The sequence below is a fragment of the Podarcis cretensis genome (assembly GCF_951804945.1).
Source record: "Podarcis cretensis genome assembly, chromosome: 4".
Classification (NCBI taxonomy): domain Eukaryota; kingdom Metazoa; phylum Chordata; class Lepidosauria; order Squamata; family Lacertidae; genus Podarcis; species Podarcis cretensis.
In genome coordinates this window covers 91,042,335-91,067,048 of record NC_137173.1, presented here as the reverse complement: position 1 = coordinate 91,067,048, position 24,714 = coordinate 91,042,335, and the positions used below count along the sequence as shown (strand labels likewise).

The window sequence follows — 24,714 nt, the reverse complement described above, 5'->3', positions numbered from 1 at the left end:
GAGAAGAGAGTTTAGCACTAAGAGCATGCATAATATTGCGAAGTCTCAACTGTTGCAAAAGCAACTGCATCTGCTTGCCACCAAGAGCTGGTCACATCTCAATGAAATGTAGCTGTTGGCCAAAGGTTGAATTGGCTCATTGCCCTCTGTCAAGAAGAACATAAAATAAATCCTAAAAACAGTTCTGATGAAGTTATAGAAGTGCATGGGTTTGAAAACACTGTGGCTTAATGCCATTTAAATAGCACTGCCCATATCCATATTTGCAGCTTTACTGTCCTTATGGCTACTCCAAGATGAACTCGACACAACACATTTCTCTTGCTTTGTCCCAGTGGGCTGGTTTACCTTTTCATGTTCATGATTTGATGGCTGCACTCTCAAAGCAGCATGTGAATGATGCTCGTTATGACTGGTGTAAAGAAGAATTCGCTGGATCCCTAGATCCAAACATGGGACAGAATACTCTCTGGTATGAGACAGTCCCAGCAGAGGTTTTACAACGCAAAGCATGCAGCAAAGTAAAGTGTGGGAATAGAGGCTGTTGGACCTTTTTAATGATCCCATGTTAAGTTGCTTACAGTGCTTCAGTTTAGCACAAACTAGACTACAGAGTTTTGTAAGGTAAAATGGTTTTTACTTACAAACTTTCCAAAGGTCAGGTTCATGTGTTCATGTGTTTTTCCATACAGCAGCAAGAAAACACAGAGAGAAATCTTGGGTTACAAAATATGGGGAGAGGTTTCTGAACACGTGGTCTAAGCTTGGAGTGATCAAGCTTACATGTCCTATCTGGTTGGGTTTCACATGGTGGAAGAGGACAAACATCAGGCAAAGAACTTTCCTAACTGTTTGTCACTGGAGCTGAGGGGCTGTGACCTAGCTAAGTCCTGGGAAACTGTTTACTCTACTTACTCAATGGTCTTAACCCCTTCACACATTAACTAAAGTTAACAGTGCTCTAGTACAGGCATCCCCAACCTTCAGCCCTCCTGATGTTTTGGACTACAATTCTCATCATCCCTGACCACTGGTCCTGTTAGCTAGGAAACATGGGAGTTGTAGGACAAAACATCTGGAGGGCTGCAGGTTTGGGAAGCCTGCTCTAGTTTGAGGCTGCAATTTATCCCACAAATGAGTCACCAGAGAGAACTTCCATACCTTCAGGGATATTTCACACATTTTAGGCACATTACAATTTATTTATCTGATGTAAAAAGTGAACGCTAAAAACCTCTGGGGTGTGTGCACAAGTTCAGATTTTTTACAGAGAGAAACATATGTACACACAGCACACTGCCTTATCTTTGGCTGCCTGCACTATACATTAAAATCACTATTATACCACTTTAATACCACTTTAACAGTCATGACTTCCCTCAGAGAATCCTGGGAAATATAGTTTGGTAAGGGTGCTGACAGTTGTATTCCCCTCACTGAGCTACAATTTAATGTGGGAGAACAATCATTTTATCTTCCTTAGGAACTCTGGATTGTAGCTCTAGGGTGTGAAACTGTGAGTCTAGGAGTAGCTCAGCACCATTAACAAACAAAAGTTCCCAGGATTCTTTGAAGGAATCCATGTCTGGTATGATATGGCTTTAAATCTATAGTCCGGATGTGTGTCTCTAGGTCTCCTTGCCTAACCCCCAGCTCGGTGCAGGATCTTCAATGCAACTTTCTCACAGATGGCCCTTCAATACATCCATCAAAATATAGTCTACCATCTAGCAAGCCTACCTGCAAGAGTTCTTACTGTTGGAAAGTTTCTTCTAATGTTTAGCCAAAATCTGCTTCCCAGCTGAAGTCATGTGACCATAACACAGCAGCCCCTGCTGAGCCAAAAAAAATAAAGAATATGAAAGTTAATCCACAATTGCAACTACAATTAGCAGCAAAATTAGCATCTTGGTGCATGTTACTGGGCTGGCAAACAGTTGCAGCTGGTAGCACACTGGACCTGATTGGGTGATTTAGCCCTAAGTATGTTTAACTAAAGGATGCCACTCTTTAAAGGGGTCTGATAATGATTGCCATCCTGCACAATCTGTTTTAGTACAATAAACACACAATTGTTGACCACTGTGGTGTATGCAGTCCATATAACCTTTATTTCATTCCTAGAAATTATAAGGGGTGTTGTGTCTATTAGAAATACAATAAGATATTCCATTTTCTCTCTGCACTCTTGGGTTCAGGTTATTGATCTCCAGCTAATATTAATTACACATTTATAACTTGGGGTTTGCTACATTTTTGTAGAAATGTTTCATAAGTAACGGCCGTGCCAAGACTTTATGACATTGTTTTATAGCCGAGATGCAAACATAATCAGCCATTTTGTGTTGTTTCTTGCTTAAAAACTGCAGCAAGCATTATAAACCACCTGCTGAATGCATGTTGTTAGCAATGGCTGTGGAAAATGTTTCTATTCTTTCAGGCATATGCAGGCAATTAAAAATACAACCTTCCACACTGTGCTTTTCTTCTAGAAGAAAAAAGGTGACGATACTGCGTGCCCTTGCGTACCCCTGGAAAAAAGCACTGCTTCCACAATTATTATTTGATGTCTGTTTTTAACTTTTATCTGTTTTCTATCATACCATTTTATGTTTTATTGCTATAAACGGCTCTGATATATTTTTTATCACATAGCGGCACGTAGGGCTACCTCTGATGATAGTTCAGAAACTTCAGCTAGCGCAGAATTCGGCGACCAGGGAGCAAGACACTTTGAGCATATTACACTGATCCTGGTCCGACTGCACTGATTACCAATTTGTTTCTGGGCCCAATTCAAAGTGCTGGTTTTGACCTATAAAGCCTTAAACGGCTCAGGACCGCAATACATCAAGGACTGCCTCTTTCCATATGAAGCTCCCCAGACCCTGAGATCATCTTCTGAGGCCCTCCTTCCTGTGCTGTCTCCTCAAGAGGTCTGGAGGGTGACATTACCAGAATGAGCCTTCTCTGCAGTGGCTCCCCATCTGTGGAATACTCTCCCCAGGAAAGTTGGCTTGGCGCCTTCATAATACACCTTTAGGCACCAAGCAAAAACGTTCCTTTTTAACCAGGCCTTTGGTTGATCTGATTGATATCCTATGCCCTTTTAAAATATGTTGTTTTTTGGGGGGGAGGGGGGCTATTGGGTTGTTGTTTTTATATTTATTATGTATTTTGTGGTTTTATATCTTGATTTTATTCTGTGAACTGCCCTGATACCCCTGTGTATAGGGCAGTATATAAATTCAATAAATAAATAAAAATAAATAAAATTAATCTAAAAAATAAGTAGTAGGGAGAGGCACTAACCTGACCACTTTCACACTGCTTCTAGGATGTCATGGTCATGGAGCCTCTTGGTCCTCCTTCTCCAACTCCTAAAAACACATATTAGATGTGTTGCAGTTCAGACATTAAATGTATTGCTGTGGGGCTTGTGGCAGCCCAAGAGCTTTGGCTCTTTCCAACCTCACAATACCCTTGCTCAATGTCAGTGATGGCTGGTGCCCTTTGGGTTGGCATGGAGACCAACAGGAGGAAGAGGCAGTCACTGACAAGCAGACACTCATGAGTTTTGTCTCCCTGCTGTTCCCTGGGCAAGGGCAACATTGAGGACAGATGGAGGTTGGTGGCAGTGCCCCATTTGTCCAAATGACCCAGTCTCCACTGTGCACTGGCCAGACTAGATGGAATCCAAAGGGTTGTGTGGCCTTCTTCATGCATGCCAGAGCTTTTTCAGGGGACTTTTCCTACTTTAGCCTCCTAAAACCCATCATTGGCAGTTGACTGGTATCTAATTCACCATGAGATGGTGAAGCAAGAAGACTTAATCAGCAGACTCCCCAAATGAATGCAGGGAGGTGGTTTCAGCACAAACATATGTCTCTCTGAATGCCACTTCAGAGCTGGAAGAGAATGTTTGATCATCTCCTTTAACCCTCTGCCAAAAGGCAGCATTCTCTATTCTTGAAGCATAAGTAAAGGTAAAGGTACCCCTGCCCGTACGGGCCAGTCTTGACAGACTCTGGGGTTGTGCGCCCATCTCACTTAAGAGGCCAGGGGCCAGCGCTGTCCGGAGACACTTCCGGGTCACGTGGCCAGCATGACATCGCTGCTCTGGTGAGCCAGAGCCGCACACGGAAACGCCGTTTACCTTCCCGCTGGTAAGCGGTCCCTATTTATCTACTTGCACCCGGAGGTGCTTTCGAACTGCTAGGTTGGCAGGCGCTGGGACTGAGCAGCGGGAGCGCACCCCGCCGCAGGGATTCGAACCGCCGACCTTTCGATCGGCAAGCCCTAGGCGCTGAGGCTTTAACCCACAGCGCCACCTGCGTCCCGACCTCTTGAAGCATACATGCCCATCAAAAGTTATTTCCCCACCCTAAACCTCCAGACAATAAGATGGCACAACATCTCAAGATATTCCATTCTTCCATTGCTGAATTTGTACTGTAAAATGCCAGAAAGCAATGTTAAGGTGTGTGTTTCCTCCCTCTAAAATAATCTGAGGTATGTTGTTTTCCTCCCAGTGAGGTCTTGGAGATAAGAAATGCAGTAGCTCTGCCAGTTTCCCATTTTAATGATCCCTCATGTGTGCCACAGCTCAGTCCCCAAGCTGCATTTCAATAATTTTTGTCATCTAAAACGAACCCAAGTTTCCAGTACAAGCACGCAGCCCCGACAACCCAATCTGACTTTCAAAATGACAAAATTGGGTAATTTTCCACATGGCAAAATTTTGCAAATATGCTAGATGAGATCGCCACCCATAAGTTAAATGGGTATCCCTGTACGGATCACTGCTATTCAAGATGGAGAGCAAGAAAAGCATGGGATCCAGAGAGTTTCATGTCAAAGGAGCGATAATATAGCTCTAGACTTTGCAACAGGAAACATTCTTTCATAAGGAACTTTGCCACAACCCCAACATCAAGTTGCACTGAGAATTCTGACCCAGAGCCAGTGGAGCCAGCCAGATTGGGAGGCCTAGTGGCACGAGCCCCAGAAGGGCTACTTCCTCATCCTGGCCACTGCAACAAGCATTAGCTGCTCTCAGCCAGAAGTCTCTATGATCCCCAGAGTAAGCACACACACCCTGCGCTGGATTCCACTAAGTGACTGGCCCCATCCAAACTAGAAACATTATGCTTCTGACTGAATGCTTACCCATGCAGGCTGCAGGCTGTAGGGCTATCCCTTTAAGGCTGTTCAAGAAGATGGTAGAGCCTGGAAGGAACAGCTTTGCTCCAGACCATGTTAGAACAAAGTGTCAAACAGGAGCTGTCCATAGTCCTGTAACTCCAGCCTGATTTGTCTGTGTCCTGGTCCAGATCAGGGCTGGAAGTTGGAGTCCTGATGATAAACTTATGATTAAGTAATCACTCACAGTGAATAAGGACAGACTCCATCCAAACAGGGCTACCTACCTTCCTCTGTAGCCACACCTTGCATGATGCCCTCTCTTATACCAATTCTTCCCTTCTTTCCCCTTATGCTGCCATGATACAGATTCACAAAGATTATATCTGAGAAAATAAAAGCTATATTTTCACAGCTGGCCAACTAACTCTTCTCTTTCTCTGTTATGTCATTGAAAAGACTTCTGCCATGTATCGGCTAACAGAGAAAATGTGCTCAACTGACAATGTTCTATTTTGTCTCATGTTTTCATATTTATGTTGCTATTAAAGAAAAAAACAACTTACCAGAATCACAGGTTGGCCCAGTCCAGATACAATCCCATGATGTGAAATAACAGACGCAAACCATGCATTAATGTTACAGATCATGAAGAAGAAGAACCAGGCAAGGTATTTGCAGTGCTCCTACCACTAGAGAGCAGATGGGCTTTACCTATTGCATGCACTTTACAAATCAATGCATTTTACACAGTGCTGTGGCTGATGGGAATTTGATGCCATTTTAAAAGTGACTTATCAAAGAAAAGAGCAGATACTTACCTTCAGCTGTTATATATCTAGTATTTAATCTTTAGTGAACCTCAAGGACCAAAACAACTATAGAATCAATTCATCAGTTCAATTGCAACGGTGGAATCAATCATATCTAAATGGATTCCCAAGTTCAATGTCTACTCAAGTAATTGTTCACAACTCTATTTGGAGTGCTTCATAATCATTAGCTCACCTGTCCATTCCCCATATGTTTTTTTTGGTGAAAAAACAGCACTTAAAGCTTTGAGATAATTAATTCCAAATTGATTGATTTCCTTTTTTCTCCTGGCTGGCTTAATCAATCTCTTCTTCTGCCCCCGAACCAAATGATATTTATGGCAACTTACTGAAAGATACAGTATATTATCTCAGTATCGCTGGGGAATATGTCAGCTCTTCAGCGCCATATGACTCTTTCAGCCTCACTAATATTAACGTATTAGGTAGTCAATATCCATTGAAGGATTGCAGTGAACTTGAATTCTGTTGACTGCCATGGAAATCAGAAGGAGAGCAGGTAACAAACTATTGTATGCTACACTGCCTCTGGCAAACCTTGCAGTAATTGTATTATATACTCTTAAAACTTTCATTCCTCTGTCAGCAGTGGCATAAGGTAAAAAGGTAAAGGACCCCTGGATGGTTAACTCCAGTCAAAGGAAAATATGCCCTACACAACTTGTAATCTAATGACTTCTAGAGAGCTTTCCTATCCCCCTTGACCACCAGCTAGGGTTGATGGTAACTGGAATCCAACAACATTTGGAGGGCCAGAGATTCCCCCCCCCCATTTTGAACTAAAAAATCAGATTTATATAGTCATTTTTTTGAGTTCTGTCACGCTAGGATCACATTCCAGCACTGTACCACTTAAAGGTGCCCAGACTGTAGATGTGCAAATGAAGGGGTGGGAATATGCTGATAAGGGGTCACCAGTGGGAGGAGTCTGACAACAAGGCAAAATGCTAATCCATTTTGCCACCCCATTTTCTGATTTTGGGGGAGGTGCACAAGAGGACTTCCCCTGTTCACTCCACAACATGTAACCTGCATCATTCCCCAATTTGCTCCAGAAGGCTGGGTGGGGGAACTACAAAACAGATGGGGGGGGGGAGTTTAATAGCACAAAAAGAAATGATTGCACTGACAGAATGTTAACCACAGCACTACACTGAACCCAACCGATTGCCACCATGGGAGCTCCTCTCTTGGCAACCACTAGACCATCAGAGCCATCAGAGTGACACTATATGCTAAGATGGACTTATGGTGAAAATATAGTGGAAAATAGTATGGGCCACAATTTTTCTTCCTAGAAACCCCCTTAAAAGCAATCCTGCATCATCACAGAGCATCACTTGAGGGGCCTTTGAGAGCAAAATGGTAGCCACCAGCTTTTGACCACAAGTAGAGGATTTCCTCTGAAGCCAGTGAAATTTTGCAAATTTTGCCACGCAGCGCCTGAAAATTGCTGGGGATTTCAGTTTTCCTGTCCCCCACACCATAGCACCTTCCTGTGGCCCTGAATACATTCAGGGTTTTTTTTCAGCTGAAGTGTCAAGTGATTTAAACACATGAAGTGTGGGAAAGTATTAAAGAGAGAGAAATCAGCACCAGGCAACATGGTCAGTGATGATGGGAGCTGTAGTCCTGAAATAAAAGAACCTAGACATATCAACGATAATAGAATCATAGAATTGTAGAGTTGGAAGGGACCCTCTCCCCCCTGCAGTGCAGGAATATGCAGCTGTCCCATGTGGGGATTTCACCTGCAACTCTGGCATTCTCAGCACCACACTCTAACCAGCTGATCTATCCAAGCGCATGTTGTCACGGACTGGTTGAACACAGAGGAACTGGCTGGGGAACTACCAAGGAAAGAAGGCTCAGAACCTGGAGAATGGTGATGGGTCAATGATGAGTAGTCACAGGGAGAAGAGGGGAAAGACTAGGAAGAGGAGGTGTCAGAAGCTGTAGGGGTAACAGGGCTCAGTGAGTGGGGGAAGTTTGTGGAAGAGAGAAGTCAAGAATCAGAAGCTGAAGCTGAAGCTGAAGCAGCTTAATGGGAAGAGGGAGGTCAAGAGGCAGAGATGAGTCAGGCTAGTGAAGAGTCATGAGTTTCTTTCCCTCCTGCTGTGACAACCTCCCCTGCCCCATTGACTTCTAGGACCAGGAGAGGTATGAAATGAGAAGAGCAAAGACAGGCTTCATGAAGGCGCAGTCTCTGATTGCTTGCAGTAAGCCCTGAAGAGGAGACATAGATGGCTGTGGAGAGTTGGGGACTTTTAGTCTGAGCAACTGATTTCATGAAGTAGGACCTACAGGGCAGGAGCTGCTGTGCTCATTAGGACTCAAACTCAGCCAAGTCTGTGAAGATCAACTTTGCTAAAAAAAGAGTTAACTCCAGATTTGAACTGTGTGATTTACTAACCGGCTTGCTCTGTGACAAATGACCTGAATTACTGCAATTATCTCAGTAAACCTCAACACAGATATATAAATATTATCATCTCCATAGTGCCAAAGGGTTTATCTATATTAAGATAGGGTTTACCAGTATTGAGTTCATAGCAGAAGTAAAATTTGAACAAGGGAAAGAGAAGCCATTTAGCAAACAAAGAGACAAGGCTGTTTTAAATACCGGGCCCGGCATGGCAGAAGGTGTAAAGGTGTGATTGTGATTGACAGGACCAAGCTAGATTTGATAGTGACTGAGCTTGCACAGAGCATAGGGAAGAGGAGGGAGTACAGGGGAAGGGATTCAAGAGAGGTGATATAATCTGTACTAGTGATTGCACTTTAAATAAATAAAGCATCGATCCTACTACACACATTTACTCAGAAGTCAATCCTGGTGAGATCAGCTAAATTTATTCCCAGGTAAATCTTTGCTGGATTGCAGCCTTAGTTAACCAGGAGAGAATAAAAAATGACATTTGTCAATGATTAGGAGAGTGAAAAACAATTACAAAGCATGCCCATCTCTAGAGCTGCTGAAATACTGGAGAGTGTGAAAAGGAAGACTGGTAACAAGCAAAATTTGGGGAAGGGAAGTTGGGAGAGAGAAAAATAGGTACTTACGTGAAAGAGGAGAGACTGATGGGGAAAGTGGCTAGGAATTTAAACAGAGAGAGCTACAGAAACGAAATAAGAAACAGATGGAGAGATCAGTATATTTATAAATGATGAGGATGATTTTAAATAATAATAATAATAATAATAATAATAATAATAATAATAATAATAATAATTTTTATTTATACCCTGCCCTCCCCAGCCAAGGCCGGGCTCAGAGCGGCTTACAAGCAATAATAAAAACAAGTTAAATGATTACAACTTAAAAACAAGATTAAAAAAATACAACATTAAAATATTGAAACATTAAAATATTAAAATGTAGCCTCATCGCAGAAGGAGAAGGAAAAGAAAAAAGAAAGAGAAGGAGGGAATCAAACTGGCTCCAAGCCAAAGGCCAGGTGGAACAACTCTGTCTTAAGGGCCTGCGGAAAGAAATCAGATCCTGCAGGGCCCTGGTCTCATGAGGCAGAGCGTTCCACCAGACCGGAGCCAGAGTTGAAAAGGCCCTGGCCAGTGGCGTAGCGTGGGTTGTCAGCACCCGGGGCAAGGCAAGTAATTTGCGCCCCCTAACCCGTGGATTTGCGCCCCCTAACCCGTGGATTTGCCCTAACCCCAGATGTTGCGCCCGGTGCGGCCGGCCCCCCCTGCACCCCCCACGCTACGCCACTGGCCCTGGCTCTGGTTGAAGCCAATCTAACTTCCTTAGGGCCCGGGACCACAAGGGTGTTGCTATTTATGGACCTTGAGGCTCTCCGTGAGGCATACCGGGAGAGGCGGTCCTGTAGGTACGAGGGTCCTAGGCCGTGAAGGGCTTTAAAGGTCAAAAGCAGCACCTTAAATCTGATTCTGTACTCCACCGGGAGCCAGTGCAGCTTGAAAAGCACTGGGTGAATATGCTCCCATGGCAGAGACCCCGTGAGGAGTCTCGCTGCAGCATTCTGCACCCGCTGGAGTTTCTGGGATAGCTTCAAGGGCAGCCCCGCATAGAGCGAATTACAGTAGTCAAGCCTGGAGATGACTGTCGCATGGATCACTAAATGAGTTTAGCAAAGGCAAGTCAGGTATTCAAACACCTTTGCATACACTATCTCAATACTCCTTGCAAAAGCCTGTAAACCCAGATTGCAGATTTCGATTGCGCTCAACTTTTTGATGTGAAAAATTCTGGGACCTGGAGCAGGCAGTGGGAGCTCGGAGCACAAAGGAGGCAGGGCCACAAAAGGAGCTAGGTGTGACGTTAACATATGAAAGTGCTGGAGATGAAATAGTTAAACAGGTTGCCCAATCAGAACCCAGGGGGGTGGAGTCAGAGGGACTATAAAACCAGCTCTGGGAGGGGCAAAGGGGGGAGTTCATTGGGAGCTGGGTGGTTGGTTGGAGTGGGAGTGAGTTGGGATAGAGTCTGTGGGTAGGTTGAGTTAGTGTAGTGAAATAAGCTGAATCAGGAACAGTTAGGAGCTAGGAAGACAAGTAAATACCTGAGAGGTGGTTTAGTGAGTGAGAGCAGGTAGCGGAAGTTATAGGTCTGGATAGGCACCCCATGATTGTAATGGACCGATACCATTTATGAAACCACACGCTTGTTAAACTGCAATAAATAAACAGAAATTTATGTTCCAATTTAACCCTGACTGGACTCAGTATTGTACTAGGTAGGGCCTGGGTGGTGGCAGCGAGAAATAAAGTGGTGGCACAGGGATCAATAGACAGTGAAACGTCCAGGGTCCCTGTGTGATTGCCACACCAGGTACGAAACCGGTCCTCACAACTGACATTGCTATGTTGCTCTGCCCTCACCCACTGTGCTCCTCCCTTTAACTCAGAAGAGCCTGCGTAGAAGGGCATCTCTGGAAAAACCACTCCCTGAGCGCTGTGTGATCTCCTGTGCAGAAACATGCAAAACATGGCAGTGTGGGACCAACTTAACAACCTGGCACACATGCTTGGATGCACCCTTGAAGCACGTATGCAAACATAGCAGGATGCTGTTCATATTTACTCAGACATACTGGCAATCAAGTCACTGCTGTCTTTTAGCTGCAAAAATCTGGCATCACGCCTAGAGGTTAAAAAGAGAGTTTGCTGGTTTCTTTTCATATCGGTTGGTAATTCTGTGTATTCTGTATGCCCTCATTGTGTTCTGGACTTTGTTTTATGGCACATCTTCCTCTCTTTTTTGTTCGGCCCGTCTCTTCATTAATAAAACAAAGTAATCTCAGGAGAACATTAACGTGGATCCATGAACTACCCTGCTGTATGGATGGCTCTGTTTCAACCCCTCTTGCTTCCTCTCTCTCTCTCTCTCTCTCTTCAGACCATTAATTCTCCAGCCCATATTCTCATTTCCTCCCTTGCTTTCCCTCTTGCTTGCATTATGAGTTTCTTCAAGCAGTGCCAAGTCAGGTCAAAACAATTCCAGCATAGCTGTGACCCAACTGCTTCCCTCGTCCATTCTTGGGAAGGCAAGTAGAATCAATATTGTATTTAATATGTACTGTTCACACACTGCCTCTTGATTTATGTATACAGGGACGTAGAAGCAGCTAGCAATATTGGCCTTGCAGTATAACACCGTACAATGTGCAACAAATAACATGATATAGAGAAAACTGATTTATACAGCCAAACATCCCAAGTAGCTTCCTGGTAGCTCTTATTTATGAACCTTGGACCCCCATATAAATTATCAAATCCTTCCAGTCGTAATGGAACACAACCAAATTATTATACACTCCAACTGCCCCTGTTTGGGGGAGCTATCCCTAGTAAACTGCTGTTTCTGTTTTGTATTTAGGGAGGAATTTGCAAGAACCTTTAAAGAGTTTTGTTAACAGGAGTGCATGCACAAGGGGAAGGATTGGGAGCCTATGGCCCTCCAGATGTTGATAGACTACAGTTCCCATCATCCCTGGTTGGGGTTGATGAGAAGTCCAACAACATCTCGAGGGTCACAGGTTCCCCACAGAGGCAGATCTAGGAGAGTGCAACTTTTTCAGTGGCACTGGAAGACAAGAGGCAGGATGGTGCTGAGTTTTGACACCGCATAGCATTGAGGCCCTAAGGGCCACCACTGTTTTCTACATCTACACTATAGCTTTGGAGACTTTAGCATGCTCCCTATGGTTTTGAGAAACTCATCTCTGAACAGGGTGGGGCAGGATGCATTTGAACTTGTGCAAATGAACACACACACAAACAATGATTCTCTTCTTCCATGCACACCACCCCCCATGTAAGTATTTATCCTGGCAGGAAATATTGTGAAATGTGTTTGAAATGAGTTTCACTCTAAGATTTACATCCTAGCTGGGGCCGGTCCTACTATTAAACAACAGATGCAGGAGGCTAATCAGGGATATGGGCAGAGCTATGTGTGTGTACAAACTTGTATACCTCAGGCAGCAAAATGTCTTGGGCTGGTCCTCATCTAGCCGACGTGTTGACACCCAGCTCTATTTGTCAATTCCAAGTGAATTAAAAGAGGCAGACCAGTTCTTAGAGGCAGTGATGGGTTGGATGTGGGCCATTCAACTGAAGCTAAATCCTGAGGTGTTATGGGGCCTAGGTGCTCATGGCTGGGGGGCGGAGAGATGGCCTGCCCTGGGAAGGATTGCATTCCCCTTGAAGGAGGAGGTCCACCGCTTGGAGGTACTGCTGGATTCAACACTGTCAGGTGACCTTGGTAGCTAGGAGTGCCATCCTCAGTTTTTGATAGTTTGCCAGCTATGCCCTCTTTTTGGCAGACATGATTGTGCCACTGTACTCCATGCTCTGGTAGCTTCCAGATTGCATTATTACAATGTGCTCTACATGGGGCTGCCCTTGAAGATGACTTGGGCATTTCAATTTGTCCCAAAGGCTAATTGATTGCAGGCTGGAGTTGCATTTACATTTCGTTTAACCCATTTTAAAACGGTGGCTGCCAGCTTGTTTCTGCTTACATGAGTGCTTAAGGCCCTTAATAAATCAGCCCTCAAATACTTGAAAGAGACCACCTTCCCTACAGTTGCTAAGATTGGCAAAAGTGACCCTCTTGGTTGTTCCACCACCCTCAGGATGCTGCGGCCTTGGAGAGAGCATTCTCTGGGGCAGCCCCTAAGTTGTGGAACTCCCTTCCCACAGATGTATGTCTGGCACCTTCATTATACAGCTTTTGATGAATGCTGAAGACACACTTTTTTATCCTGGCTTTGAACGCTTGAGATGTTTTTCATTGGGACCCACCTTCTGTGATTTTAAGTTCTTTTAAACTGCTTTTAATATTGTGCTTTAATTGTTGTAACCTGCCCTGAGACCATGGGTTGAAGATCAGGTAATAAATTTTACCAGTAGTGGTTTACAAAAATCTATATATCTCTCCTTCAGGATCCCAAAGCTCTTTCCTAGTCAAATGTTGCCAGTACAATATTGAAGATGAGTGTGCAGAGGAAGGTGATTGTGTCACAGGTAGGTCACTGGCCTGCTACCCCTTAACTCATTCTTAAAGTGCTCCTCCCAACTCTGGGTGATTTAAAGATAGACTTTATATTTGCATTTGGATGAATGCATTTGGATGAAAGTTGTAAATACAAACCTTGAATTATCTTCAATCTAAGAATATGCTCAACCCTGTCTTGTCATTGTTAAAAACATGTTTATGGAAGACAATCTTACTCGGCTATGAGTGATAGAAGAAGAAGAAGAAGAAGAATGAGCTACCTGCAGCTGTAAAATAAAGTTGGCCCTTTCTGCATGAAGATCAACTTGCAGATCTGATTTAGATTCAGAAACACTGGAAACATAATGATCTCAGCTGTAATTCACTTCCACCTCATCTGTCAGGCCAGGCACTCATTTAGCTCATCATTCCTGAATCTGTGCGCTCTCTCTCTCTCTCTCCTCCCGCCTTGTATTAGGAAAAAGAAAGATTTTCTTTTGTCCTTCTTAGCTGGTAGTTCCAATACTTTTGGAAACTATTGTCTCAAATTTTGCAAGGCTGCAAATGATGTGCATGGAATTCTGGCCCCCAGTTCAGAAACTATTTACCACAATGCTCATATACCAGAGCTTATAGTGCGACATGTTTTCATTTTATTATAAGCGAAATTGTTGCTTGTGGGGGGGGGGAGGGTGCAGTCAGATGGGAGAAATTCAGATCTTGTACCAGATAAGGTAGTTGCACTCTGCCGCCACCCCTGAAGTCATAGCCTTAAGCCAGAGATTGACATGAAAGAAGCCTGCAGTATACAGATGAAATTTGCTCCACATGAGAACCTGATATGTATGTATCCCTGCTTAAAACAGCTAAACTTTCTATTGCCAGCAAGAGTTTGCTATTGCTCTCATGTCTCTTAAAAACAGCAGTTGTGTTTTATAACCAGGAGACAGGAAGCTGTCTTAGACCAAGTCAGATGATTGGTCCATTTAACTCAGCATTATCTGCAATCCCTGCCCAACCGGACATGCCAAGGATTGAGTACAACAAGTACAATGAGTGGTAGAATGGTTAATCTAGGTTAATCTATAAGTTTAGTGGCTGAGCAAGGAATCTAAATCAACAAGTTTTAGATTGTCATTGCAGTCACTTTCATGACAATTTCTGATAATGCATAATTGATACCATTAAAGTTAATTGATGGCCATAATCATCAATCCCATGTCCCTCTGATGCTTGGTTTCTGTGAATACTGGAGCCCTCATTCATTTCAAGGGAATTTATCCATACACACAACTGAATTAGCAGGCGCCCATAGCAGAATCTCCACTAGAATTCCCCAGTCTCTTCAGAAATCACAAGATCGGAGTGAATGGGATTAAGGCTACAATTCTATATCAACCTACTTGGGGAAGTGAGCTGCACTGAAATCAGTCAGAGGTCATTTCTAAACCTGAACAGAATTGGACTGTAATTCAATGTACATGCAATTTACTTAGACAGCCATCCAGCACACTTTTACCAAGCCAAACCACAATGGCACTGACTTTCAAGTAAGCATGGCTAGTATTTGGCTGTTATTAGTGAAGAAAACAATATTTTCAAGTGAAGAAAAATAGATCAGCATCATCATGTCTAAAAAATTATTTTCTATTCTTATTATTTTATCAATGTATAGATATTAATTTATTATGCTTCATTGTTGTTGTTTTTTACAAAGACACACTATATAGAAACATAAAACATGGAGTTAAAATTTTTCACACAAATAATAAAAGCACTGTCAGTGCAGAACTGCAGCCACAATATTTTTTTAAAAAACACCTCAGTCTTTATTTGGACTGGCCAGAAAATATTTCACATTAACCAGGATCAAAGCCTGGACAAGAATGAACCTTTTTGATGTTATGATTATAGGTTCCTTTTGATGAACAAAAGAGCAGTTAGGAAGTACAATATAACAGCATGGTAGTTTAGATGTTGTGTTGGCCCACTTATCTATTTTTTTAATATATAATTTTATTTCACAAAGGTGAAAAATTGCACAAATTGAAAAAGAGAAAACTGCAAATGGCCTTATGTTGTCATGTAATTTATCATTCCAAAATACTGTGAATAAATGCCAAGAGAATAAAAGAGCATTTTATTAGTGCTTGAAAAACAAATTAGGAAGGTATTTTAGAATAGGAATCCCATAATGTTTTGACTGATTCCATCAAGGTTTAATATAAGATCATTACAGAATCCCAAAGAGATCATTTGCTGAAGAACGTTTGAAGATCTTAGAAGGCAGGTATCCTTCAGCGGTTACAATTATATCAATTTGTGCTGAAGTGTTGCAGGAACCTGAAACATGTTGAATTCTATTTAACAGAATCTTTGGAACTTTCACTGCATACTTTCACTGAAAAATACTTCTATTCATATTTTGGGCAGCTGTTTAAAATTCCGAACAAATGCTTTATTGCTGCCTTGGGGATTTGGCCCTGTCTTGTGAGTAGACACTTCACATATTAGGAGCTTGCAAATGTGGATTTGAATCTGCATAAGAATAAGGAGGGAATAACTATAATCGGGGGGAAATGGTTTTCATCTTAATGTAATTTATTTAAAATGTATTCTGACTAGCTGGGTCCCTTGTGCTTCTGATTCCCAACACTGACCCATCTAGGTCAACATGACTGATTTATTCCAAATAAATACTTTTTCCAAATGGATATGCTATGCCATGGAATTATATATATTTGTGTGAGAGAGTATAAATATAAAACATGAGTTGTTTTCAATCCACATTTACTCAGAGTAGTCATGACTAACTTGGGCCCATTGATTTCAGTGGGCATAATCTGTGTAAAAGTGAGCTGACTACAACCCTGTGTCTTATATTTGGATACAAAGGATTAAAATTAATCTTGGGTGACTTATCTATTTCTGGTCCTTGCAACTTTCACATATTATTACCCACAACTCCATCTGGTTCCATTTTTCTAATAATCCTTTGAAAAACCTTCTCAAAATATTTTTTGAGATTTGTTTTAAAAAATGTGCATCTTTTCTCAAAATGCATATTTAAAGGTGTATTTTGATACTTTAAGATGTAGGTAAAAGCATAAGAAAAACCCTGATGGAGGAGGCCAAAGGTCCATCTAAGTCAACACTCTGCTCACACAGTGTTTGGTCCACCAATGCCCGTGGGAAGCCTGAAAACCTGAAAGCCTGAACTTTCCTCACCTAAGATTCCCAGTGAGTTTACCTGTCAGGAGCTGGACTGAGGAGGAATGATGGGAGCCGCCCCCCTTTTTCTGAACCTTTCCAAGAGCAGGAGGACAGTATTGATTTAGAACAGTGGTTTGCAGAGGGGCATAGTCCAGAGGGGAAAAGCTGGGAAATACTGGGTGAGGAACAGCTAGAAGAGGAAACACCAGGAGAGAGACAACTAGCAGATTCAGTGTCCTTGGACAGCATTCCTGCCCCCCCCCCTCACCTACGACTAAAGGGACTTGGAAAGTGATAGAACAGAAAGCACAATGGCAACAAGCTCAGATTACCCAACGTAGCAGTGACGTAGATTATGTTAGGAGCTTGTCCTACACTCAGGTAGGACCTTGGCAGAGACAAATGCCCAACTGGTAAGTTCTCTCCTTCCTGGTCAATCATCCGGGAGCTTCAAAAGCTTTCTTCAGCCCAAACATGACAGTGACCAATGCCAACAGGCACACTTAGGGATCTGCAGAGTCTTTGCAGCTTGCGTAACAGACCTCAGCAACTCAGCATTTTGGCTAATCTACTTTCTTTACATATAAACACATGGAGCACTGCAACATGGCTCCCTCTCTCTCTAGCATCAGGCAGCAAAGATAAAAAACAAAGGACAATACAGTGGTGCCTCGCAAGATGAAAATAATCCGTTCCGCGAGTCTCTTCGTCTAGCGGTTTTTTCGTCTTGCGAAGCATCCCTATTAGCGGATTAGCGGATTAGCGCTATTAGCGGCTTAGCGGCTTAGCGGCTATTAGCGGCTTAGCAGCTTAGCGGCTAAGTGGCTATTAGCTGCTTAGCGGCTTAGAAAAAGGGGGGGAAAGGGGGGAAACTCGCAAGACTCGCAAGACGTTTTCGTCTTGCGAAGCAAGCCCATAGGGAAATTCGTCTTGCGAAGCACCTCGAAAAACGGAAAACCCTTTCGTCTAGCGGGTTTTTCGTCTTGCGAGGCATTCGTCTTGCGGGGCACCACTGTAGTCCCACTTCACGGAACACAGTAACACAAACATCCTGTCTCTGTGACTTCCCACTCTGTGGAGTCAAAACATACACCATGTGAAAGACAACAATCCCATGACTGCAGTCATGGAGCAGGAATTCTAACAGATTAATGGGGACGGAGCGGGTGAACATTTCTAGAGAGATATGCATTCCTTTGTCTCTTGTTGTGATTATTAAAGAAACTAACTGGTAAGAATGCTCCATTAGTTTGATCTGATTATTTACTGTCACCAGGAGAGGGATCTGATTCCCCCGAAGCCTGACACTACAGCCTCAAACAGTGGATGTAGAACATCCCAATTGAAAACCTTATCTTCCCTGAATTCATACCCTGCAACATTCCTCAGATGAAAATAGGGACATGTCTCACTCCCCCGCCCCAACTGACCCTCCTCAACACCCCCTCCCATTTTTTGTGTCCCTCCCACCAGAACATATAACATCAGGAGAAGGGCAACTGCTGCCACCGCTTCACCAATGGGACACACATACTCTCCAGCATCCTGAGAAAACCTCTTAATCCCTCATTTATTTTATTCTTTGGTACATTTACAAAAAGAAAAGAAATGCACAGCAATAAATAAATTTTAGAAAGGAGCAAGATTAGAGCAGATGCACAAATCTTTTTATTTTTTAAAGGATGTCCCTATTTTCATCAGTGAAATGCTGGGGCGTATTGCTCACCTGGTGCCTTCCTTACATATATTTGGGTCCCACTTTCCCCAAGCCCTTTAAATTGAGAAGCGGTACTTTTCGTTTGTTATTATGGCATGTATTTTTGTGTGTTTGTATCGTAAAGTACCCTGCAATCTTCAGTTGAAGGGTAGCGTATACACTTAATAAATAAAATGTGTTTTTGAGAATAAGTACCATTGATTTCGATGGCATTTAGTTCTTAGTAGACATGAACAGGATTGCACTGTAAGTAATCCATTTAAGCTGCTCTGTGTGTGTCTCTCTCTCCTCCCCCCCCCCACGACTTTGGGTTTGCAGTCATTTACCTGAGACTAGAATCAGTTCCAGTGACTCTTGTGATGAGCTTCAGCGACATCCGAGTTGAGACGACTTTTCTCTGGAAATTCTAGGCACACATAGAAAAAAAACACCAGTGTCGTCTCTAGCCAGTTTGCAATTAGAAAGAAAGGAGACATATATATAGCATTGCCTTCCCTGAAAGTTTACTGGAAAATAAATACAATAAAAGGGAGGCATCTGAGTCATACACAGGAAGCAGACACAGTCTGCCTACATTTGCTTTCAAACTGAATTTAGAATCAGTATACATTTATTCATAGCTAAATCCATTTCATTCCCAATGAAAGGCTGGAGAATGAATTGGGGTGCATGCATGCATTCTTCTAAATCAGGCTTCTTCAACCTCGGCTCTCCAGATGTTTTTGGCCTACAACTCCCATGATCCCTAGCTAGCAGGACCAGTGGTCAGGGATGATGGGAATTGTAGTCTCAAAACATCTGGAGGGCCGAGGTTGAGGAAGCCTGTTCTAAATGGAACTGAACCTTTATGCAAACCGCTAGGGGATGGCTGTGAGCCACAACAGGGCCAAAGGCACGATAAAGCCCTGTAGTTTTACCCTCCAACAATTCTCCAGTGAAAATAGGGCCGTCCCATTCCATAATGATAATTTTACTATTTATATGCCCCCCCCCCATCTTACTGGGTTGCCCCAGCCACTCTGGGCAGCTTCCAATGTATATAAAAACATTTCTATATACAGGATTGCCTTCAGATGGGAAACTTGGAGGGTCTGCATCATATAAGAGAATTGTATCATGAAGAGACAGTGTGATGTCATCAGCTTTTCCCTTGATCATAGAATCATGGAATCAGAGAGTTGGAAGGGAGCCTGAGAATCAACTTGTCCAAACACCTGCAAAGCATGAACATGCAGCTGCCCTATATGGGGATTGAACCTGCAACATGGCGTTATCAGCACCATGCTCTAACTAACTGAGCTATCCAAACTATGCTGCCTCAGGATAAGGCCCAAACAGACCTCAGCCTAGCATTTTTTAAAAAAATATTTTTTATTGCTCAATTTCCACATAACAAATTATCAAACCATATAATCACCTACATAATTCCCCCCTTTTTAAAATTCCCCCCACTCTCCCACCCCCACCAAGGACTTCCCTCAGTTTCTCTCCCTGATTTCGCTGCACATATTTTCTCTGCATATTATAAAATTGTATATATCCTTACATATCTATCCATCATGTTATCAACAATAAATCTGTGTATGTTTATTTAAAACCTGCCAAGGAGTCTAGTTCATTTTGTTGTGTTTTTAAGTAATTTGTGTAAAGTTCTCATTCCTCCTTGAAGTCACAGTTGTCCTTGTCTCGCAGTTTGCATGTCAATTTAGCCAGTTCTGTGTAGTTCATCAGTTTCTCTTGCCACTGTTCTTTTGTTGGGGTTTCCTCATTCTTCCATCCTTGTACTATCAAGACTCTTGCCGCTGTTGTAGCATACATAAATAAGTTCCTTATTTTCCTTGGCAGGTCTTGTCCTACAATCCCTAACAAAAATGCTTCTGGGTTTTTTTTTACAAATGTCATTTTAAACATTTTCTTCAATTCATTATATAAGACTGCTTGCAAGATTTAATATGAATTTGTATATTTTGGATTTATTTGGGAGAAAATAATGGAACGGCACATAGCAAAGTATGAGAAATATATCTGGGATCTATCTGGGAGGATAAAGGTATAACGATCCTTGGGAAGCAGCCAGCCTGATGAGCAGTGAGAGACTCTGTTAGTTCCATGTTTGTTTTTATTTACAAGAAAACACATCCAGAGTGGGGCTTCCCTCTTCCTTTCATTTACACTAGTTGCCCTAGTCTGAATCAGAATTCCGGTTCCAACAGGAATGATGCCAGAACCCTTTCTTCTGACCCCTCCCTTTCCCAAGGCTCAGAGTTTTCCCCATCTCCTACTACGGGGACTAAAAACTTGGCCTATCTCATTCCAAGAGCTATCTGTCCCAGTCTTATCTGATAGTTGCCTAGCCACGCTTTGGCTGCCATCCAAGTCCTCCTCTTCTTGGATACTAAACAGTTCTTCTTCTTCATTGGGAAGGAAGGGCCATGGGTTGCTTCTCCTGGAAACTAACCCTTCTCCCTCATCTACAGATTCAGTCTCTAGTTCACTTCCTGAGACTGCTCTTTCTGCTACACTATGGGGACACACGTTCCTGACAAAATGGTTGAAACTAGAAGACTGGTTAGCTTTCATAGATAAGGCAAGAGTCTGGTTCACACTGTTGCTTTTACTTCACAGTTGAACTCTTTTTGCCTCAGGAATCCATAAGCAATGTTAGGGCCAATAAGGTATACCCAAGTTGGTGTGAGTTCACCAACCCGCCCTCCCCAGCCACCTGGCCCAACCCATAATATTAGAGTCAGGATTTCTTCATATCCATTTGAAAGGCATACTTTTCAAAGTTCCATTTCTTCACAAGGAAAAGGAAAATTTGGTCGGGAAAGGTAAGGAAAAATTGGGGGCTGTGTTCTTTTGCCCCATCACTCAGTAAGAAGTGCTATCTCACTTGTACAGAATAAGAAAGAAAGACTTATTTTGTAACAGAATGAATGAATGAAATTGTTGTTCTCTTCTGGCTTCTAGTTTATAGTGAAGCTGCTTTCAGACCCTCCAAGTGTCCCTATTTTCCAGGGACGTCCCTGATTTAAAGAAGTGGTCCCAGTTTCAGATTTGATTCCGGAATGTCCCGCTTTTCCTTAGGATGTCCCTATTTTCATTGGAGAAATGTTGGAGGGTATGGTAGGATGTCCCTATTTTCACTGAAGAAACGTTGGAGGGTATGGAGTTATCTGACCCCCCCCCCCCAAGCCGTCTGAAGGCAATTCTGTATAGGGAAGTTTTAAAATGTTTAATGTTTTATTATGTTTTTATATATGTTGGCAGCTGCCCAGAGTGGCTGGAGCAACCCAGTAAGATTTGTGAGGTATAAATAGTAAGAATATCATTATAGAATGGGCTCTCCCAATTTTCATTGAAGAAAAATTAGAGTTTTTCCTCTAAGGGGAAAAAATGTTATATTCTAAACACATCAAGAATTAGTTTGGAGAAAAATATTCCCTCTACCCATTGATTTCTATAAATCTTTGCTGTGTGATGTCACCATGTGACTACAATGCCACCATCCTTGATTGTAAGACATGGTAGCTGGAGAACTTAGCATGGAGGGAGAACATTGACCCAATCCTTGGCTCAGGAGCCACGGCATGCAACTGTTTATATGACCAGGAGAGTGGAGGGATGCATCCTTCATATATATTAATTCAATCTGAATGGTCCACACTTATATCATTTGACTATTGTTTTGCAGATCTTCTGTTTGTTATGTTTAATAAATATGACCTTTCCGCCTTTTATCTGTCTCCTGAATCTTCTTCCAGGTTATGTTGGCAACAGGGATAATTCCCAAGGTACGTTTATCCAGTCACTACTCTGAAGTAATATTTGAGCTTTCCATTTCTGAGTAATTCATATACCCAAGGTATGTTTTGTGCTTAAGTGTGCTGCTATCTTCAAGGCTGCAGCTCTGTGATAGAACTCAACTTTGTGTCACAGTATGTCTTAAAACATAGGAGGATTTTCTTTACTTGAAGGCATAACCTTTAAAGATATTGGTACAGTCAAGATGGGTTCGTATGTTAAGTGCTCTTTACAGTAATATCACTTATTTTGTCTCCTAGGCCTACGCAGATAATTGGTCACAAGCAATAGTTTGAGTTTTCCTATATTCTTCCGAAAAAATGATATTTATCTGTTCCTTCAGGTATTGTTTATCTATACTGTAAATGCAATTTCAGTCATTTTAAAAAAATCCCTAGACAATTTCCATCTTTCATGCCAGAAAATTGTAAACAAACTGCTTACCCTTTATAAAAGAGTTGTTGCGCACCAAGAAACAATCTGCAAATGAACCTGCAAAAGGCCGAATGAGCCCTAGTGGATCTCACCAAGAGTCCACCTAGCAGAGCATCTTCTTTGCCAAAGTGGCAAGACAGGGGCCTTCTGAGATCCCACTAAAAGGGTATGGCTGCCACTGCCTTTTCCACTAGTTTGAATCTACAAAAAATGACCTGAGGAGGCATACTGTTCCTAGATATGAACGACCCATTACGCTTTCATGACAAACAGCTAGTAAAAGGTATTGATTCTCCACAAATTTATCCAGTCTCCTGTAACGTGGTCATGAATACCAGCCTTTCTATTGGAGCGAGGAGTTGATAATCAGCAATCACCCCCACCATTGCCCCTATTTGTCCACTCAAACTTCACCCCCAAGAACAGATCAGCAGAAGACTGTAAGACAAACCAAGACACTTCCCACTTGGCAGAAATCATGAGCATCTCTATACCCTGAATATAACCATGACCTTGTTTGAACTATCCCAGTAGTCAGAAGGTGGAAGCTGTCAGTGTGAAGTGACCTTTATCTGAAACCTCAAATGGAAGTCTGAAACCAGCCTTTATGGAGCAGGGCTGTTCTAAATGGAGCAGTGTGATGGCCTGGGACTCGGGCTCAGACTCGGAACCAGAGGAATCTCAGTCTGTGCTGGATCCTTTGCCTCAGGCATCATCTGAACCAAGTCTGGGGCCTGACCATGAAGAGTTCCAGTCTGCACAGGTTCCCCTGCAACAAACACCAGCTGGACTGAGTCAGGGGCCTGAGCCTGTCCTGGCTCCAGATGCAGGGATTTCCTCGTTGCCTTCAGCTGGGCCATCACTTACAGCTGCGCCACTACCGGTTGGGTCAGGGGAGGCTGAGGCAGCCCCTGGGTCTAGTAACCCACAGACATCTCCCGAGTTGCAGAGACTAAGGTCTGAGAGAAGGAGAGACCTGAGTACTCACAGGAGGAGTGCTCGCCTTTGGGTGAAACAGGGAGGTGAGTCACCGGGGGATCAGGACCAGCTGTTACCCCAACAAAGATAAAAGGCTGTCGGACGCCGCCCCAGGTTGCGGGAGCAACCTTGCAGTATGCCAGATCCTGCCTGAGATCCTGTACCTGTCCTTGCCTGGTTTCCTGCCTTGTGTCCTGCCTTGGCCCTGTCGGACTGACTCCTAGCGGAACCTTTAGATTCTGGACCGGTCCTGGACTGCGTTTCATGGGTTACCCCTGGGCCCAGGACAAGCAGAATCCTACCAAGGCCATATCCTTAGGAAGCGATATTACAGTTGGTGCCCTTGAGCCACTGCAATTCTTCTCTTTCTCTCCCCTGTGGCTCTTGCTTTCTTCATTGCTTCTTCATGTGTGAATCATAGAATTGTAGAGCTGGGGAACTGACTCTGGGGGCCATCTAGTCCAAACCCCTGCAATGCAGGGATCGCATCATGTGGTCCCCTATTCCATTTGAAACCATACTGGACCTTGCATAGCTTTGCAAATGTGCTAGCAGTTGTATTGCTGCACCACTAGGTGAAGGCTACCACTACCCACAAAAAAACCTCCTGTGTCTCTAAGGGAGAGAAGATGCTGCCTCCACATTGGTTTTGCTGCATTTGCAGCACTGAAGTGACCTCTCAAGCCTGGGCAGTGTATATGGGCTGCCCAGACAACAAGACGCCCCTCTCGGCCTCATTGATGTGGTCCAAAGGAAAGCAGAGCAATACACTGACACCAGCTTGGCCACAGGAGTTGACGGAAGGAAGCCTGCAAGGAGCCATTCAACCACCTATTTTTTATATATATATATATATATATATATATATATATATATATATATATATATAAAATATTTATTCAAAATTTAAGAGCAACAAACCAAAGAAAAAAAATACAAAATACAACAAGAAACAACAACACCATAAAAGAAAAAACACATCCACTTAAAACAAAACAAAAAAAAACTGATTAAACCTTTACATAGCTTTCTTCCTTTACTTGTTTCCATGACTTCCTCTCACCTCCCAATTTTGTATTCTAATTCAAATCGTTATTCCAGCAAGTCCTTCCAAC

At 43.0% G+C, this 24,714-nt stretch overlaps 3 long non-coding RNA genes across 4 annotated transcripts in view; 1 reads left to right on the top strand and 2 right to left on the bottom strand.

Moving 5' to 3' along the window:
• The window catches only part of LOC307214524, a 296,482-nt gene that overhangs the window by 231,906 nt on the left and 39,862 nt on the right, over positions 1–24,714 (top strand). The window lies entirely within an intron of this gene.
• Positions 1–24,714, bottom strand: part of LOC307214377 — a 33,723-nt gene that overhangs the window by 6,740 nt on the left and 2,269 nt on the right. The window contains exons 2-3 of one of the 2 annotated variants that reach the window (XR_013838007.1): positions 18,709–18,788; positions 9,039–9,091 (exon numbers count right to left, since the gene is read on the bottom strand). This is a non-coding gene — a long non-coding RNA (uncharacterized lncRNA). Of the gene's footprint in view, positions 1–8,475; positions 9,092–18,708; positions 18,789–24,714 lie in introns of those variants that run through there. The other variant, XR_013838008.1, reaches the window with a different exon arrangement.
• Positions 1,045–5,743, bottom strand: LOC307214436. Its single transcript, XR_013838086.1, has 4 exons — positions 5,709–5,743; positions 5,430–5,528; positions 3,313–3,380; positions 1,045–1,835 (listed from the first exon to the last, which is right to left on the bottom strand). It is a non-coding gene; the product is annotated as an uncharacterized lncRNA (long non-coding RNA).